Source organism: Paramormyrops kingsleyae, unplaced genomic scaffold (genome assembly GCF_048594095.1).
Source record: "Paramormyrops kingsleyae isolate MSU_618 unplaced genomic scaffold, PKINGS_0.4 ups56, whole genome shotgun sequence".
In the NCBI taxonomy this organism is placed as follows: Eukaryota; Metazoa; Chordata; class Actinopteri; order Osteoglossiformes; family Mormyridae; genus Paramormyrops; species Paramormyrops kingsleyae.
The window spans coordinates 120,088-141,412 of NW_027325994.1; the positions used below are offsets into that span (position 1 = coordinate 120,088).

The 21,325-nt window shown below is 43.0% G+C and overlaps 1 long non-coding RNA gene across 1 annotated transcript; it reads right to left on the reverse strand.

Moving 5' to 3' along the window:
- Positions 1-6,295: 6,295 nt before the first annotated feature.
- On the reverse strand, positions 6,296-20,917 carry LOC140586420 (uncharacterized). Its single transcript, XR_011988225.1, has 5 exons — positions 20,706-20,917; positions 20,389-20,420; positions 8,006-8,044; positions 6,946-7,575; positions 6,296-6,866 (listed from the first exon to the last, which is right to left on the reverse strand). It is a non-coding gene; the product is annotated as an uncharacterized lncRNA (long non-coding RNA).
- Positions 20,918-21,325: the final 408 nt, after the last annotated feature.

Here is a 21,325-nt window from a genome sequence, read left to right on the forward strand (position 1 = left end):
GTTTATTAAGAAAAAAATGTATATTTCTAAGTAGATTTGTAAACTGCTCTTTAAAGTATTAATTTTCAGAATTCCAGAATTTCCAAAATCTCCAGGTAATTTAATTTGATTTCATTTTGTTTAAACTGCACACACATAAAAATGATTAGCCCTGTTATGTATTTGTGTTTTATTTATTGTTTATTTATTAAGCACCCTATCCCTCATGGATGGCATGTTGTACAGGTCACCTGTGTTCCCATAAACTTTAACTTGTCTTGCAGTCTTGTTCCCCCCACACCCTCTGCTTTTTCCCTTCCTCTGTTTCTATCTTCACTCCAGGTCCAAGACGTTTCCAGCCCACTGTCCTTGGGAAAAGCCACCATCCGTGGCCACCGCTCCGGTTTCTCTGGGCCCTCCTGCCCTGCAGGCCCCTCGGGCCCCTCTGGTTCCTGTTCCTGCCCCCGTCCATGTCCTTGCCTTGCAGGTTCCCCTTCACCCTCAGGTCCCAGGCTTGTGGTACCGACGGTGTCCCTCCCCGCCCTATGGTCCCGACAGCGCCCCACTGCCTTACCATCCTTTCGTCCTGGTCCTAGTTCTCTCTTACCCGATCGTGATCCGTTTCCTTACTCCTGCGTGGTCTTCTCCTGTCGGGTCAGCAGTCCATATGGCTCTTTGCCCCGCTTGTGTCCTCTATCTGGCCCCGTTAACGGCCGTTCTCGTCTTCCCCGGCTCCTGTAACCCACACGAAATGTTTCTTGTCCCGTGTTATCACTCGTCTGTGGACCTGTCCTGGTGTGTGATGTACGTTCTATCATCCTGGTTGTCCCTAGTCTGACCCCAGTTCTCCTAGTGGTGTCCCGTCTTGCCCCCAGAGTGCCCTGTGCTGGTGTTGCCCCTGCCTACCCTGGTCTGCCTCGTCCCCTAATGGTGTTCGGTCTCTGCGCCCTTGTCCCGCAGCAGTGCCCATCTGTTGTCTTGTCCTTGCCTCTTCCACTGTGTCTCCCATCTTAGTGTACGTATAGCCTGCTGTCTTCCCCGCTGTCCCATCTGCTCCCTCACATGCCCTGTAAAAAGTGTCCTTCAGTCCTGCGATCCTCAGTCCAGTCATTGATGTTGCTGCCTGCATGTGCTCCCCAGTGTGTCCTGTGTCTAGTGTTCTTGCCTGATCCTCCCTACCCTGTTTGGACCCCTTGTGGTCTGTTTCCTTTGCCCTTCCTGTAGTGTAGTTTTCTTTAATAAAGCCCCTTTTGGTTTTCCTCCATGCCTGTCTTAGCCTCTGTCCTTGCCCTCGACGTGACACCATTACAGTGTGACCAGGTAAATGCTTCTAGCTGGACACCACACTACTGTAAATGCTGCTGAAGGCTTACCTCAGTTTATCATTATTCCCTTCATCTTGAAAGAGAACAGCAGCAACAAGTGGGAAAATGATTAAAAAGTAAAGAACACTGTTCTGTTAGTAAGCTTCTTAAGGTAAAGTCATTTTAAATAATAGTAGTTACTGATACTTTATTAATCCCTGTGGGGAAATTGTCTTTACGCCTCCCTCAACTTGCTCTTCATAGAGTAAGCTCTCCATAAAGGGCAGCCACCCATAGTGGCGCCCAGGGAGCTGGGGGTTAAGGGCCCTGCTCAAGGACCCGCAGACATGCTGAGGATGGGTTTGAACCGGTGACCTTGTGCTTACAGGCACACAGGCTCAGCCCACTGAGCCATGAATACAGGTATGAGATTCGCTGCTGAAAGTTGCAACACTGGCACAAAGCTTCAGCAGCAGAGATGTATGCGTGTGCCATGTTGTAGCCGATCAGTGTAAACACTACCCAGACGTGCTCTTGTTTATTTCAATCACAATGGGCGTATTCACATATTTCTTTACCCAGTACCAACTGTCGGATTATCATGTTATTATCATGGGAATAGCACGATTTGCAAGTGGGCAGGCGATCAGAGCTGCTTCGAGACGCCAAGTCAGTCACTCTTGTTCTTCCTATTTGTATCACGAAGCTGTAAAAATATATTTAGTTTCTACCTATATATATATTTGAAAAGTAGACCGTCCAAGGTTTCTGAGGGTGTTTTTTATATGACAAAAACTCGCAGAGTTATTTAAACGGTTTGGGTAAATTTCTGTCAGATCCCACCGGTGGGACGGCCGACTCCAGAGGGTTAATATAGCCCCTTTTGGTTTTCCTCCATGCCTGTCTTTGCCTATGTCCTTGCCCTCGACGTGACACCATTACAGTGTGACCAGGTAAATGCTGCTAGCTGGACACCACACTACTGAAAATGCTGCTGAAGGCTTACCTCAGTTTATCATTATTGTCATCGTCTTGAGAACAGCAGCAAAAAGTGGGAAAATGATTAAAAAGTAAAGAACACTGTTCTTCTTAAGGTAAAGTCATTATTGGAACTGAAATTAGAATAATGAAATACATTCAACAGAATGGTTGTCCATCCATCCATCTTCTGAAACTACTTTATCCCAACCAAGGTCACAGGGAGTCTATCCCAGGAACAATGGGCACAGACAGGGACCAACCCTGGGCAGTTGCCAACACACCTCAGGGCACACGCACACACAACTACAGGGCCAGTTTAGACTAATCAATCAACCTATCCTGCACATTTTTGGACCGTGGGAGGAAACTGGAGCCCCCAGTGAAAACTCACACGAACAGCGTGCAAACTCTACACAGATAGGACCCAGGACCAGACCCAGGACCTTCTCGCTGTGAGGCAGCAGCACTAACCACCGCGCCACCCTGTTGAAATGGTCGTTTGTAAAATAATACATTCAGGTTATGTTATTGTAGATCTGGAACGTGGTGTTAAAATGTAGTGGTGAACTTAAGACTGCCCATTCAGTATCGCTGTTCTCCTAATGATAGACACAACAATTAATATTAAATATTTTATATAAGACATCCGGAGGCTGCAGGACATCATCCAAGCAGCAGAGAAGCTCATTGGCTGCAGCCTCAACCTCAGTGATTCACTACCTGCCCCAAGAACAAAAAGGCGACCTGGCGAGATCATCGCCGACCCCTCCCACCTCAGCCATAAACTCTATCAAATTCTCTGTTCTTGGGGACGGATCTGATCCATCAGAACCACCAAATCAAAAGAAGAGCAAAGCTTTTTCTCCGAGCGGTTGCTCTGCTCAACACCTGATCCGCACTCTGCCGCTGGACTACTGGGCACTTCACTCTATATTTGAATTTATTTTATTATTACATATTTTTTTGCTTCTTTAAAACTAATCCCCTGCTTATTGCCTTTAGACTTTGTTTCAATATTTATTAGGATAGAATAGAGAGATAGAGACACACCTCAGAATAAATGAAGGCGATCAACTACACAGTTAAATGTCCAACAACCCAACCTAAAATCGACCTGCCCAGATGCACAGTCTTACTCTAAGGCTGGTGGAGAATGATGGAGGGGGTCCACTGTTCACCTGGCAGACGTCCTGAAGTCTGTTTCGACAGGGATTCCACAATGAAATTGGCTTGTTGCATCTTGGAGCTCGTCTGGCAGAGACGTCCTTTGCAGGGTCTCAGGAAGGGATTGAGTCAACCCAATAAAGCAGAGAGTGCTCTGGCCACAGGGTCTTTCTTCCCAAACATAAGCATATACAACATATATATCCATATATAGATATAAATTTAACTGAAGACAAGAAATATATGCAGTTACCAATGTAAAACAGGCATGCATACATACAGGAACTATACATAACAATGTAAACTATAGATATGGGTATGGTATCGGAATGTGCAGTGCAAAGTGGCTGCTGCTTATCAGTCCAGAAAACTTAACCTATACATGACAATATACATGCATATGAGGACCGTAGGGAAGAAGAAACTGCAGCATGAAGTGACTGGTGCTTATCAGTCCAGTATAAAAAGCAGGTGCAACTGCATGTAAGGTGCAGAGTGCAGTGAGCTGGGTGACCATTACCATAGTGCCTGGGGTGGGGGCACAGCTGGCAGAGGGTGGCAGTTGCTGGGGGTACAGACTGTTCCGGAGTCGGGATGTTCTGGTATTAACACTCCAGTACCATCTGCCTGGTGTCATGAGACTGATGATTTGTTGGGTGAGGTGTAGGCAGTGTAGACTACAGAAAGTGTAGGCATTGGTGAGCCTCCTTAACCAGCCGCTCCATGGTCTTTAACCAGTTTAGATCCTAAAACCAGTTGAAACAAGCAAAGCACGCAGGCACAGAAACACAAAGTAAGATGACTGAACAAAGCCAAGGCGGAGAGGGAGGGAGCAAGATGCATAAGAAGCCTCACAATACGTTGCTTAATATGATGAAGGGCAGCTCTGCCCCCTGCTGGTGGGATGGCAACAGCTGTTCAGTGAACATCTGCTTTAATTAAGTTCTGCATCATTTTCATTCCAGTGCTGGAAATGCTAGGAAACATGGATGGGTGATATGTAGCTTAATTAATTAATGTAGGTTAATTCATGTCAAAAGAAAGAAAGCTGAATTTTACACCACTGCATACAGTTAATTAAGAAGTTTAACCTTTTGCATGGCTGGATAGGCCAGCTTTACAAATACCAAACTGAAATTCACTAAGATGATTTCGGTCCAACTCGCAATATGCAAGGCTCATTTCAGCAGCATAGACACATGGTTCGAATTACGGGGGGAACTGGGGGGTACAGTACCCCCCGATCAAGACCTAGACCCCGCCAAAGAGACAAAAATAGCAGTTTGGGGGGGTTTTCTTTTGTTGTAAAGAAAAAAAAAAAAGCTAAACTCACCTTGCAGGAAAATTTCTATGTAAAACTATTTCAGACACCGTACTATTTTAACCACCTCGGCGCTAGAAGCAGCTTAGCCAGTCGGTTGCATCATTCATTCTCATTTACTGACCTGTTCATTGTGTTTGTCTGTCATGGTGCTGTTTGTCGTGCATTGGTAAGTGTAAATAGCCAGCAGAAGTCTAGCCTGTTGAAAATCTGTTATTTTACAACCTTCATTTATTCGTTTAAGTGTTTCATCTACTAATGCAAGCTGACGTCATTATAAGTTGAATTACTTACCATTGTACTTCTGAGGCCGGTACAGTCAACGTTAGTCAATTTAACTTGCAAGATAAGCTAAGTTCTCTATTTAAAACAGGCTTATTTGGTGAGGTAAAATCGATCATGGTCATTTTCCAAGGAGATGAACTCCCTATGTTTTCATTCTCATTTTATCATGAATAAATTGTGCCCTATTATTTGAATTTTAGTGGTATTGATTCTGCATTCCACTATTTCATATTTCTAGACATTTTTAGAAGCTTCATCTGATAGCCCAGATACTGCTTTGTTAAGTATAGATTAGATTTTATTCACAGACACACTACGAGGAAAAGGAAAGATGGAGACATCAGACACTTTTTCGGTGGTAAAAGAAGAGTAAGTAGGAAATATTAGTGTTAAGAGCTACAGAACATTACACCAAAAGTATAGGTGCAGTTTTGCAAACTGTTACTGTGTATGAAGGAAAGTGGTGGTCAGCAGAAGGCAGGAGAGGCACAGGAGCAGGAAGCAGGGAGATGGCAGGATGAGGACAGTGTGCAGGCAGCGGGGAGATGGCAGGATGAGGACAGTGTGCAGGCAGCAGGGAGATGGCAGGATGAGGACAGTGTGCAGGCAGCAGGGAGATGGCAGGATGAGGACAGTGTGCAGGCAGCGGGAAGATGGCAGGGTGAGGACAGTGTGCAGGCAGCGGGGAGATGGCAGGATGAGGACAGTGTGCAGGCAGCGGGGAGATGGCAGGGTGAGGACAGTGTGCAGGCAGCGGGGAGATGGCAGGATGAGGACAGTGTGCAGGCAGCAGGGAGATGGCAGGATGAGGACAGTGTGCAGGCAGCGGGAAGATGGCAGGATGAGGACAGTGTGCAGGCAGCAGGGAGATGGCAGGAGAGGCACAGGAGCAGGAAGCAGGGAGATGGCAGGGTGAGGACAGTGTGCAGGCAGCAGGAAGATGGCAGGATGAGGACAGTGTGCAGGCAGCAGGAAGATGGCAGGATGAGGACAGTGTGCAGGCAGCAGGAAGATGGCAGGATGAGGACAGTGTGCAGGCAGCAGGGAGATGGCAGGAGAGGCACAGGAGCAGGAAGCAGGGAGATGGCAGGATGAGGACAGTGTGCAGGCAGCAGGGAGATGGCAGGATGAGGACAGTGTGCAGGCAGCGGGGAGATGGCAGGATGAGGACAGTGTGCAGGCAGCGGGAAGATGGCAGGATGAGGACAGTGAGCAGGGAGCAGGAAGATGGCAGGATGAGGACAGCACGCAGGACCAAGAGGTGAGTTAGAAATGAGGCTGTACTTTAAGATCTACTGCATCATCAAGACAGATATTAGCCCAACAGGTAAATATTTATTTCTGAAGGCTGTTGGAGCTGGGGGGACTGAGAGGGCAGGAATAACACCAGACTGCTGGACCAGACCAGGCTGTTCGTAAATGTATAGGCTTATTACTTTTACTAGTATACTTCTCCTAGGATAATTCCTGGGAGTTATCAAAACCAAGTTCTTTTGGATAGGGATAAGGATAATGAGATCTTCTGCATTGATTCTCATTTTGTCGCATGTCCAGACCATGACCGTTTGTTGCATACATGTTAGTAAACACCCCTGGCGCATCTTGTACTCTTAACATTGATCTTGGTGGCGACTATTTGTATTGACGCGGTAGCAGACCATAATGGTCATAGAAGTGTTATGAAGGCAGTACCCCCCAATTATGGAGGGGTAATTCACATTCTGCATCAACCATAGGTTCACTGGTGACAGACTGTGTTACTGCAGACACATTGTCCTCAGATTCACTTTCATCATTGTCAACAACTTCAGAGTCACTTACTTCAATTTCACCTGGAAAAGATTATTAAAGAGATATGAATGCGTGTGCAAGGTTTTTTTCTCTTTAAATTGTACCAGTTTTAATACTAACCATCAATTTCGATGTCATCAAGCGATTTCCCTCGCACACTGGAAAGCTGCCCTTTTTCCATTGCCAAAAGTAGCTTGGAAATTTTAGCCAGTTGCATGGTGGGAATGGGTAACCTGTAGAACTCGCGATGAACATGGAGGTCATGACCAAGGAAATCTGCGAGTTGGTCCAGTTCATTGTTTTTTAAATTGAGCACTTGTGACAGTGTAGCCACATGTTTTCGCAGTTGGGTCGACCTGAGGTGCTCAGGATTTTTTGCTCCACACCAACTTGCATGGATGCATAAACAGTCCTGCCCTCTGTAGTAGCTCAATGATTTAGGTCTTGCAAACAAGAATATATTTGTATCACAGACACTGCATTCAGTTCTCTTACTGACCAATAGTGACAAGGCATCCACCATGATTGGTGTAAGTAGAATAGCAACTTTCCTGCCCCTTTTCCCCACAATCTCAATCCGTCTGAAATAGTTGCAGAGCTTCTGTTCAGTCTGTTACAATCCCATAGCGATGTCTTCATGGAGGTCTGTTTGGTCTCTCTCGTGAAAACTCTGGAGTGGCATTTTCTTCAGCACGTCTTCTATTGAAAACCATGATTTGTGCAAGGGTGACCTTTGCAAGTTCAGCATAGCTGTGTCATATGAAAGCACTGTAAATTTTTTTTTTTAATTTTTAATATTAAACCAATTAATTGTACTGTGAACGATATCAAATGACACAGACTACTATAAATATCTGTGAAGTGATATTTATATTTATCTATGATCCGACTTTTACTACACAATGATAAAAGGTCATTGATGTATATTTGTATTTCAAAACTTTTACAAGCTGTTAGATCTTAATATGGCCAGTATCAAAAGTCTCTTTTAAATAATCATACTGTGTCGTACTTAATCGTAAATTGATTAAAAAAAAATAATGTAAGTACATGGGTTAATTCATAAGTGTTTCCATTTTCACATTTCTCGAGGGTTAGACTTGCATTAGTCAGGTTAGGGTATAAAAAAGTTACACGGGCAAATAAAATCTTTGCATAAGCTTTTGCATCACCAGTTTACCTTTTCTGGACACAGTGTTGGAGTCTTCTCAATGGTCATCTGCAACAAAGAACAAATACAGCATCAGCAGGCTCAATGGTTAACCTGAATACCGTAAGCAAATCAACAAATAGAAAACATAATGGGGAAAAAACGGTGGTATTGTTGCATTCATAATTCATTGTACACAGGGACGGATTATGGGTTGTGTGGGCCCCTGGGCCCTTGGCAGCCAAACGCCCTTGTAGGAATTATTAGCTCAGGTAAATTTTAATATCTCCACCAATATGTTTCAATTAATTAAAGTTTAATTAATTATTATTTAATGCTGATTATTAATCAATCGTTATGCCAAATGGTCGGCTCCTCCAAACTCGATTGCGGTATCCCTGTGAGTCTGTTAATGTGAGACTTAAATGGGATTCACTAATTACCAATATCACTTAGTAACCTGGGTTAGAAGGCTCGTCCACCGAGCTGCGTCACCAGATAATGTAAACGATTGGTAGCAGAGCCCCCCCCCTCATGGCCGATGAGAGAGAGTCTCGCGATGTTTCAGGCGAGTTTGAGGTTCAGAGCGTGTAGCAAGATCGCACAGAGGCAGGAACTTATTATGAGACACACAATGACGGAGGCTAAAGTTGTGTAAAAGACATGCATTTATTCCTAACTAACACTACAACTAACATAAGACAGACATTACACCTAACACAAACAACAAACACGAAATAACGGAATACAACAAACAATGTAATTATGAAAATGCAATGACCGGATTTAAATGAGTAACCTTAAATGGGAAATACTGTTCTGCAAAGCAAGCACAGTTTGTGGAAACACGACCCTAAAGTCTTATAGCAGGTTAACAGAACAGCTTAAGTTGTTAGAATGAAAGGAAGTTGGTTTACTTGGTTGAAGAGTGGGGGGGGGTCTTGGCAGTTGATGGCAGAGCTGCTGAGCTGATGGCACTCAGGAAGGCGCGGCGTTTGGAGCAGTGGAGTGGAGCCCCTTTGGATTATCTCTCCTGGTGAAGCTTTGTCTTGGGTGCTGTTCTCTGTTCAGCTGGGCCTTCACCGGAGGGTTTCTGGTGGGCTTCTCGTCTCCCGGGCTGATGGTCTTTTCCGTACGGCTGCTGGGTGTTCTCTGCGCTGCTTTGTTCTGAGGTCCAGGTTTTTATGGTCTAAAGTTCATGAATAGGGATGACCAGGAATTCGAATCCTGGCCCAATGGCTGGCCATCCATTTGGCGGGCTTTCAGAAGGGGGTCTGTATCAGTCCTTTTGGGATTTATGGCCCAACTGAATCTCCCTTTACTGATGATTTTCATTAAGCTGTTATAACTTTTGATACATCCACTTTTATGGTAATCACTGACCAGATTTAGAATCAGGAGTGATTTTCCATCAGTTTGACACCAAACATGCCATACCAGCTTCACAGGTACATACCTCATACCATCTGCATTAATTGATTAAACAATTAATTATTTTATCTATGTGACTCATTCACATCAGTATGGGATACAGGTGTTTTGGGTTGCACCTCAACAGATGTTACACTTTGTGCAGATATTACATCAAATATTCATATTACAAACAGCACATCTTATCCATAGATAGGCGTGGCCGTTAGTTTGTGGTAATAACAATATAAGTTGCACATCTGGAAACAACATATTTTGTTTGGTGTGGCTTATGCCAATTCATCTTCTCCAGAATGGATAAGATACACCTAAATTCAGTTCTTTTAACATAGCATGGTAGAAACAAAGAAACTTGGTAACCGTCCACCAAGATCAGATAAGGACCACAAAGGAATGTTGGAAGAGAAGGGGGGGGGGGGGGGGGGTTTAACAAAGCAGACTCTCTAAAAGTTAGTACACATTGGTTACACTCACTTTCCAGATTCTTCTGGTATACCATGAGAACATACATACAATGGTAGCTATACCTATCTATTTATTTAAATTTATATGTGTTCAAGTGCAAAGGGGTGAAATAGGTGATACTCCGTGAACATGGTTATAAGGGTGGCACACAAAACACTAAGATTGTCTAAGGACACATACAAACATAACGTATCTGTATATTGAGACTAGTAGTCGTGAGTAAATCAATATACAGGGTATACAAAAGCAAACTTAAATGAAATTTCCTTTAGGGTGTTCGTCTGTTGGGTGAGTGAGATGTAAGGCAGAGTGTATGGGGAGGGGGTTGTGTGCCAAGTCGAGGGACCCCTGTCCGTGAAGTCCACTCTGCTTGTCTGTAGGTCCCTAAATCTTTGGGCAATAAAAGTTGGAGTGCTGGCCTCCCTGGTTATCTGTGTGTGTGTGTGTTTGTGTGTGTAACCCCCCCCTTTGGTGCCTCTCGTACCAGGCTCGGCCTTGTCTCAGGCCACCTGGAATTTAGGCCCTGTGATATGTGCATGTGTGATCCTACACCCTCCATCCATGTTTCCATCAGAGGCCCTATAGGGTCAGGGGCCCTTGTAGGCAGAGGATCAAAGAATGTAGGCCCTCTAAAATAGACAAACGAAAATACATTGTTGATAAGCGTTGCAAATTGTTTTGGGCTAGGGGCCCCACGGGCCCCCTGCACCCCAAGGGCCCCTGGGCAGCGGTCCCGCTGGCCCGGTCCGTAATCCGTCCCTGATTGTACAGAATAGGGTTGGGTGATGTGTAACTTCTTCGCATATGACAATGTCTACAGTGAAACAATTGGATCATGACATGGGGGAAGGGTGATGTTTTGGTCGTCTTGTAAATGTACTACAAATTTCTATAAAGTTTCTTTTACACTATTTAATGACTATTTATAAATTCATCAAGTACTTGAATACCATTAATTTATTTCATATTATTGTAGTTACAGTAATCCCAAAGCTGACATTTCAGATGTACCTCTTTAGAAGGTATAGATGTTGAACCACACAGGAGAAGTAGGTCCCTATGAATCATCAGGGCCTCATATAACATCCTGGTTCACACCATACTCAACACCACATCTAGTGTGTGTGTGTGTTTACAGTAACATGGTTACACCTGTTATTAAGAACCTTCCGTACCAAGAGGCTTTTCTGAAAGGTGAGAGTGGACAAGCAGGTCCCTACAATCCACATGGGCTTCATAGAACACATTCTAGATTACACCTTAATATACACACACATAAGGCCCTTACTTGCGTTCCCATATACCATGTTCCTGTATACGCATACACATGCACAATGGACTTGAGGCAAAATGATACCCTAAACTGAACTGTGGGATATTATTAAAATATTATGTTTCACATTGTCTGGATTCCAGACACAAAACTCCAAACATCAAACACTCTGCTGCAGCTTTAAACTCAAGTCTCAAAACTCCCACAAATAGACTTTGCAAAGAAGAAAAATGTTCATCCATTGGATGAATCAAATGGAAACTAGTGCTGAACTAGAAAACTAAACTTTGAAAGCTAACATAAATAAAGCTAATATAAATAAAGGCCCCCCTAAAATACATCCTTTTTTTGTTTTTCGGGGGACTTGCCCCTTTAAGCTTAATTTGGCTATCACTGATACATAATATATTTAATTGATGTAAATGTTCGCCCTCCAGTTTACAGACCTGTCAATCAGTTTAAGAGCCCCAGCAGGTTCAATTATAATAAAATTTCAGCAGTGAGTTGTAATCAGGCCCGGCACCACGGGGGGTAAGGTGGCGTCGCCCCATCAGAGGGAAAATGCCGCCCCCTCTGTTAAAATAAGCCCTAATTGAACTTTTAAAAAAAAAAATAAAATAATAATATTCATTTTTGAAGACTAATATATAAGTTAGACCACTATAGTTAAAAAATAAAGTCTACGTTTTACATACGTGTCAGTACGTTCTAGACTAGATTTTCAAATCCAGGCACTTGATTGGTCAATTGGGTGAGCAGAGCAAACTAACTCATTCACAACTTTGGGTTTTAGTAACTGGAAATATGCTACGGACACTGCAAAAGGGTTTAACAGACATGCCAATAGTAAAGAACATCAAACGTGTGTGGCTTTTTGGAAAGAGAGACAGTTGCGATGTTCTACAGGCAGTGAGATTTCAACTGTGGTTAATTCCGATCAGCTCTCTCGAAACCGCCTGTATGTCTCTGCCATTGTAGACATTATTGGATTCCTTGTCTCAAACGAATTGCCATTGAGGGGATCCATCGATTCGGTTGATAACCGAGATCAAGCGGGAAGTGGACTTTTTCTGTCTTTGTTTAATTACACTTTGAGACAGAATGAAAAGCTTGGCCGGGCTTATAGTACAGTTCTGAAAAACACTGTTGAGGTATGGTTTAATTTTTAAATGTTTTGGTGTGTTGGCTTGATCGAGAAACAGCTAACAAGCTGTTGTGACGCTAAACACTCTAGAGATAGACTGATAGATACAGACTGGGAGATACACTTAGACTGACAGACACAGGTTGAGAGATGCACTTGATTGATGGATTCTGGCCTCGACATACACTTAGACTGACAGACACAGGTTGAGAGATGCACTTGATTGATGGATTCTGGCTGGGAGATACACTTAGACTGACAGAAAACAGGTTGAGAGATGCACTTGATTGATGGATTCTGGCCTCGACATACACTTAGACTGACAGACACAGGTTGAGAGATGCACTTGATTGATGGATTCTGGCTGGGAGATACACTTAGACTGACAGAAAACAGGTTGAGAGATGCACTTGATTGATGGATTCTGGCTGGGAGATACACTTAGACTGACAGACACAGGTTGAGATGCACTTAAATTAACAGTGACACATAGATATGAAGGGTTCCACTCTTCAAACAGGATCTCTGTGCTCCAGTTGGGATCTATGGCCTCCAAGCACTCCGCTCTTACTGCAGCTCAGCCAGGCTGGGCTGGGCCCGGCGAGGGTGGCGGGGGCCACTCGCACTCGGCCTTCTGTATGAGGGAGATCTGAGTGATGTGGGGCCTCTGACAGCCGTTCTCTGTGTCCTGCTGTCCTGCCCGCCGGCCGCGTGTGTGACGGTAAGAGACCTGTTACAGCTAGTATGCATGGAGTGGGTCCTTGCTGAACCACAGGCAGGCCAGGCCTCGTTCCACATCAGTGTTGTGTGCAGACCTCCCTGTGAGCAAAAACAAATGGCTAATTTAACATGCGCTCTGACAGGCTCCTGAGGGCCTGTGGGCCCAGGGTTTGCTTGTCCTCCTAACGAGCTGGAACAGCCAGGAGCCCGATCTGGATGGGCCCACTACAAGAGCCTGGATAATGAGAGAACAGCCAGGCAGGAACTCTGGTTGTCTACGATACATCTGTCCACATGGATGTAGATCCTAGCCAGATCACAGACTCCCTCATTACAGCACTCAGCCAGGGGACAGCTCTTCCAGGGAATGCTGAGAACGTGAGACCCAAGAGGCGTGTTTTGGACAGAACAGGAGCAGTCAGTCACCGGGTATAATCAGTGAGATTGATGTGCACACCCACCAGGGATATGTGTGCTCCTGTGGAGGGCTGTCATTTTGGGCTCTGCTATTGTGAGTTCCTGTGTGGAAGAAGAGAAGCCTTCCAAAGCAACAGAGTATGGCTGTGTGAGTCACTGAATGCAGTGTTACCCAAGCACACTGCAGCTCAGCGGCTCCACACGTGTCTCCAGCCCAGAGCATGCTGGGACAGCATGCAGACGGCTCATGCATAGAATTAGCCCTCAATTTCTGGCACAGGGGCTCCATTACCATCACGCCTTAGGGTGTTCTGGGAGAGTGAAACACAGGGTCGACAGGGTCAAACAATGCATCGCCAGTGCTGGACCCAACACCATATTCAGTGTTGCTGGCGTGCCACAGGTTTCTGCTGGACCAGCAGTCTCTGCATGAGCAGCTCTCCATCCCAGCAGCATGGTGGGAAAACCAGCTGTGAGTGGCACCTTCACTCTGTAAACAAAAAAAAGCCCCGTCTATGGCTCACAGCAGATTTTTGGAGCCCTCTGGCGTCCATTCCTGGGAAAGACAACATTCCATTTGCTGGGCTGCTTGGCCCGTCAGTGTTTTGATGAGCCATAGCCATAGTTTATCCGACGTCCTCCCTTGTAGGCTCTTCGGAAAAGTGTTTTAGTCCATAGGCCCGTGTGTTACCAAAATGGTTAACCTCTCCCTGTCAACCGGTGTGTTTCCCAATAATTTTAAACATGCCATAGTGGAGCCATTATTGAAAAAAGTAGGCTTAGATGTAACGGACCCCAACAGCTTTAGGCCTATTTCTAAGCTTCCGTTTCTTTCTAAGCTCCTTGAGAAGGTGGTCTATGAACAGTTGTCTTCTTTCCTGAATCAAAATAACATCTTTGAACCGTTTCAGTCCGATTTTCGTAAATACCATTCTACGGAAACGGCTTTACTGAAAGTGTCCAGCGACATTATGATGGCTGCTGATTCTGGAGAACACACTGTTCTGGTTCTCTTGGACCTGTCTTCAGCTTTTGATACAATTGATCATCAGGTCCTGCTGATGAGACTGAGGGATCAAATAGGTTTATCAGGGACAGTTTCACAGTGGTTTTCTTCTTATCTATCAGGGCGTAGTTTTAGTGTTACAGCAAACCAAATAAGGTCTGAGTCTGCGGATTTATTGTGTGGAGTGCCCCAAGGCTCTGTCCTGGGTCCTGTTCTTTTTTTGCTGTATTTGACCCCTTTGGGTAAGATCATCCAACAGTTCAGTGACGTTTCTTTCCACCTATTTGCCGATGATATTCAGCTGTATTGCTCTTTTAAACCATCTGAGATGCATACATTAGATTCTTTGTTTCATTGTTTAGTGGAATTAAAAAAATGGCTAAGCATAAACTCCCTTCAGCTAAACGCAGACAAAACTGAAACTCTGGTTATTGCCCCTGTTGATTCAATCCCGGGGATTAAACAGTTCCTGGGTAATCTAGGCCTGTCTGTGAAGTCCAGCCTTAGAAATCTGGGAGTTATATTGGACAGTGAAATTTCATTTATGCAGCATTGTAAGCAGCTAACGAGAAACTGTTTTTTTCAGCTTAGGAACATCTCCAAACTTAGATCAATGGTCTCACGAGATGATTTGGAGCTTCTCATTCATGCTTTTGTGTCTTCACGTTTAGACTATTGTAATAGTTTGTTTTCATGCCTGAATAAAAAGGAGCTCCTTTGTCTGCAATTAGTACAAAACTCTGCAGCGAGAATCTTGACTCGCACTAATAGGAGCACTCACATATCCCCTATTTTAAAACAACTTAATTGGCTGCCTGTGTCTTTTAGATATAAGTTTAAGATTCTGGTTCTGGTTTTCAGAGCCTTACATGGACAGGCTCCGTTTTATATTAGCGACTTGATCCACCTCTGCACCTCTGCGCATGCTTTGAGGTGTATGGATCAAAATTTGTTGAAAGTTCCTCGCACTTATTTTCGCACTAGAGGTGACCGTTCTTTCCAGGCTGTAGCTCCTAGGCTTTGGAATGATCTTCCCTCCTCTTTGCGTTTAATGGAATCTGTCGTCAGTTTTAAGAGAGAACTAAAGACTCATTTATTTGTCCAGGCGTTCAAATAGTTATTTATGGGCAGTTATGATTTTTGTGTGGTCTTGGCTTTTTTTGTTATGTTTTTCTTTGTTTACTATGTTGTGAAGCACCTTGTGGCTTTTGCCTGTGAAAGGTGCTATATAAATAAAGACTACTTACTTACTTACTCTATGACCTCATTTGTATAAATGGTAACAAAGCAGCAAGCAAAATTACGAAGTTTCTGCTAAAAGCATAATTATTTGTGTTAGTGCAAGTGCATAGTGTCCTTTGTCAAAATGCAGCATATTTCAATTTACAGTGCAGTAAAATTTCATTGAAATTCACTGAAAGTTAACTGTTTTGAACAGATTATCTAAACGTTTGAAAAATCGGCTGTAGTTGTACAAAGTTTTGCTGGTGGGAAACACTGACTGAGAGAAGTATTCATGAAATTTGGGGGAAGTGGTGATTGAATGCAAATTGAGTCAAAGCAATGCAAAAGTATTCATAGTTTAGCTCACATAGTCCAATGGTATGGTGCATGTGTTAAGTGTTTGGAAAAAGTGGACATGGAATTGAGACACGTGTTAAAATGACTGGAAAAAAGTGCAATGCATTTAACCCGAGTGTGTTTTATGGCTTCACTGTGAGGCTTGACTGTATCTCCCTCCTCAATGATCAGTTTAATCTAGCTGGTGAAGCTGAAGGCAAAGCGGGAAATTAGTTTAGTCATGACTTCAGAAATTACCCTGACAAGGGATTCTGTACAATCAGAGATGGAGCTGCTGGTTGGGCTGGTCATCGCCTGCTTTTTCTAACTGATGTAGGTCTGAATGTAAAGTTTCAAACTGCTTAATATGTATTAATCTGTTTTATAATGTTCACACAAAAAGAGCTTTTAATGTGTGTTGCACCTTACATCTTCTACTGTACAATGTTATTCTGCATTTGATTCCTCCTTGAATGGGGGGTGAAGAGAAATAACTAGCAAGAGAGACAGAGAGAAACTATTCGGAGGTGCTATTGTCCAAAGTTGAACTGATTGTCCAAAGCCTTTTTGTTGTCAAATTTAAAAAAGTTAATCTAAATCACCTATTACCCACTGTAATCCTTTCTATACCCACCTCTGTATGACTTCACAGAGCATCACTACCAACAAAATAAGAGGGTTACAGTTAAAGTAGGTGAAAAGGAAGGAAGAAACCTTGGGAGGAACCAGATTCAAAGGGGAAGCCCATCCTGCAAGAGCTGGCAGAGGAAGTGATATGAGCAAAATGGCAAAGTCCCAATTCACACTGTCCATGTTTTAAGATTAAAATGAGTAAAAAGTGGCCGGTCCTGATTTCGTGTCTTACATCACACTCCAAGATGGTCACTGATTGGTGGGCTCTGAGATGGACCTGTGATCTGAAAACCACAAACCATTTACATTTAATTTTGAAATATTAAAAAAATATTAATTAATTCAGAATATTTATTAAATTAAAATAATGACGAAAATACATTAAATATATATTTAAGACTTAAGCAATGCAATAAGACTTTTACTTTCACTAATTAATAAACCAATATTAAACTTTGACCAGCAGGTGGCAGCAAAGCATGTGTGAAGAAGAGGCCATCAGCGGTACAAAGCACTGGCTGTACAGGTTCCAACACTGCAGACAAACCTCCCTGTTTAACTGACTCACATGGTATGACTAAGATTGAGCAGGGCCGCATGAGAGAGGTCTCACTGCAGTTAGTGTAACTATTTATTTTACAACTTTTCTGTCTCATTCTGCTTCATAAAGGGCACACCCCACTTCCAACTTCCTCTGACGCAAGGAGATTCGTGCACAAATGGCTACAGCATAAACTGAAACAATAATGATATATAAAAAGGCATTTCATACAAACACAGCATAACCTTGCTGATAAAGCCTTGCAGTTTGTGCATTTATTTACACTAATAGTGGGTGTATGCTAATTATATTAACAGGATTAATAAGCCAGTATATTTAATCAGAATTCCCTAAGACCTGTGCTTTGTATTGGCCCCTCCCATTTTGACAACAACAAACTACATGTCACTGCAGGGCTTTAGAGACTAACTACTCCAATAATTGCGTAGTGATATTGAAGAAGAACATGTCATCGACTACGCCCACTAATCATGCCAGCCTTAATACATATATCAATAAAAGTTTTTACATTTTTAATACGTATTGTCTGCGGTTATGTGATAACGAAGACCTAAATATATATTTGCTTTAAATATGTGACTCATGTTAGAGAAAATATAAGTAAACCATGAGGACAGAAAAGTCACTGAATAACAGGAATGACCGACATATAGTGCCAAACAGATAAGGTGCAAAGACTGTACTCATAGTACAAACAAAGTAAACGTAGTGCACTATGTAAGGTAAGTTGTAAATTTGTTTGCACTTTGCAGCTTACCTTGCGTTGACTCTTTGTAGTACGGTCCCCACGACGGTGGTGGAAATATAAGGGGCTGGTTATCAGGGGGCATGGATTTTGTGGCAGTTTCTATATTGGCGTTGCTGGTGGAGGGAGCCGCATTTGTGGGTTTGTATTCTGCAATGGCTTGAATGCCCTGTGTATTAAGGCGAACTTGTGGACGATTACATCGTCCACACAGCATAGAATTAATAAGACTTGTTCACTGTCCCCCTGTTGCTGTAATATTCTGGGAAGTTGTGATTGTTTAACTCCTCTGCGCACAGTTAGGAGCTACTCCAACTCCACCTAGCAGACATACGTACGAGGAGATTGCGGTATGGAATGATTCTGTCCCTGTATGGACTAATCATCCCCAAATTCTATTGCGTCCATGATTCACCTATATCATTGTGCTAAGGTTGAGCAGCACAACATGTTTTTCTCAGATCTCAAGACCAGACGATAGTGAGGATAGCTGAGAAGATCACTAGAGTCTCTCTCCCCTCCGTCATGGACATTCATATCACACGCTCCATCTGCAAAGCCACCAACATTGTGGATGACCCCACCCACCCCTCACATTATCTTTTCACCCTCCTAGCGTCTGGAAAAGCATTCAGGCCGTCACACCCAGACTCAGGAACATGGTGTCAGACTACTGAACTCTCAGGGACTGATCTGATACCACACACACACACACACACACCATAGCTGTCAAGTCTCCCGTTTTGGCCGGGAAACTACCGTATTTTACCTCTCTTTCCCGCCGTCCTCCCGTATTAGTATTTTCCCATAAATCTCCCGTATTATAAGATCATTTAAAAAAAAATTCATCTGCCTCTCCAAACTGAACTGTCAGTAGCCTCGCGAGAACTGCCACCTGCAGTAGTCTTCAGGTCATTCACAACATTAACCAGGTCATAAATGCGGAATTTTAAATGGCAATGCTGTGTGCTAAAAACAACGTTACTTTCACCTTCTGTGACGTCTTCAACAAGGATACAAATTCTGCAACAAATCTGTATAATAAGTCATTAGTGAATGCCAGAGAGCCACATGAGTGAACATGAGAAATTAAGAGAAAATGTGTAATGAAAATAAAATGTAAATGACAAGTGGTTATTTTAGATTTCTTGTACACCTGTCTTAAAATGTAAGGGATACTGTAGCTTGGTTGGGCTGGTGGGATGGCTCGCGGTGGGTGCCGGAAAATTTCCCTTATTTTCCAATCCAAAACTTGACAGGCATGACACACACACACACACACACACAGGTCTGTAATTATATCTTCGTGGGGACTCACCATTCATTTCTATGGGGAAAACTGTAATCCCAACATGACAACCTTAACTCCTTCCCAGCCCTAACTTTAACCATAAGTAATCAAACCAAATACAAGACTTCTGGCATTTTCAGTTTTTTGATTGTATTGACAGATCTTTGTGGGGACCTGAAAAATGCCCCCCAAAGGATCAAAATAACAGGCTTTTGTCACATTGTGGGGGACATTTGGTCCCCACAATGTAATATAAACCTAATCCACACACACACACAGATTAGGTATCTGAGTCTTTGTGGGGATTCTCAATTCATTTGTATGGGCATATCCCCAATCCTAACTATGGCAACCTTAATCCTTAATCCCTACAGTACTAACCAAGAAGTAACAGTAAGTAACCAAACAAAATACAAGACTTTTGGAATTATTATTCCTTTGATTGCATTCACAGAATTTTATAAAACTGAGTGAGTTTTTTCTTTTGGAGACCAAAAACATGTCCCTACAAAGTCAAATTAACATGTTTTAATAACACCAGGGCTCTCAAGTGTCACGCATTGAGAGTGATAGTCACTCTTTTCAGTCTTTTGTCACGCACTCCCGCCACACATTGTATTTCTCACGCGGAAAAATAATTTGTAGGCTAATATGCCGCAGAGCCCAATTTTTCCCCAGACCAGGGCACAGTAGCGCCTCACTATAAAACAAGCGTGTCTCCGCTGGAGTCTAATGGTGCGTTCGTTTTTCTCTCGGAACTCGGAAATTCTGAGTTGAGTGACATTATGGTGCGTTCGATTATTTCTCTCCAAGTCGGAACTCGGATAAAAACGTCACGAAACGTCAAGAAAAACGTCGCTTCCCGTCGGAAATACGCCTCTTTTATGAAGTCGGACAAGATTTGCCCCAAGAGCCTGTCACTTACCAGGCAATCAAAAAAAAAGAAAGGGCCAACACAATAGCCAATCAGAAAATAGTACGATTGTATCTGGGTAAAATACAACACAACAACCAATGAAAAGTCATCCTGTGGAATGTCACTCTTGCCTGTCTTCAAAATTTGACAGCCCTGTAACACTGTGGGGACATTTGGTCCCCACAACATAATATATACATGACCACCCACCCAAACACACACAGACACACATATACACAGACTGGCTTACCTATATCCTCTATAGAGTCCTTAATGAAATATCTGCAAAGCAGTTATGGCATGGCGTTAGGTTTGAACATGCAGTTTTTAAGGACACTGCACGAATTCTGAACGAAACACTGCACTAATTCTAAAATGATTTTATATGAACTTTATTTAACATAAAATAAAATAGAAATCAAACCAAAATTTAGTCTCTCAAAAAACTTATATGTGACATATCATCGTTCATATTATTAGAAATTAAAAACACCAGGATACAGAATTTGAATAACAAGAACTATAGTCTTCTTTCTCAAAAGCCTAAACAACTATCTGAAGACCTACTAGTTCCTGAATTGTAGATGTTGCCTATGAAATTCGCTGAGTTGACGTCGCGCTACCAATATTGCTAAAATGCTAATTGCGTCAACCAGCTATGGAAATACAGCGGCGGTACACCCCCAATACAGCGGTATTACGCATTACTGTAATGTTGCCTAGCAAAAACATATTGTCAAAAAAAATTACAGACAGACTTCATAGACAGAGCTGCGTGGTTACCTATTGACAAGTAGATACCTGATTTGGGGGCTTGAAAGGCGGTTAAATATCCAATCACGCCGAGTTACATTAAGCACAAACTAAAGATACTACTCGTGATTGGACCAGCTTCAAATTTGTCCCGCCCTGACAATAAATTCTTTGATTTCATTCGTTGAACATTAGTGTCCGTACATATCTTCATTTTATTCGACCAATTACAAATATCACGGTGGTTTCCATAGAAACAAAATCATTGCAGGTTAAACACAAACTTTCTGACAGAGAGATGGCACAGAGGTGAGCAGCATCTCTTCGTGTGTTTCTTGCTATTTCTTCAGATTATTTTTTGTTAGCATATTTAATCTTATATTTAATTTTATGTCCTGATATAGTACATGCAAATATTGCGGCAAAATATCGTT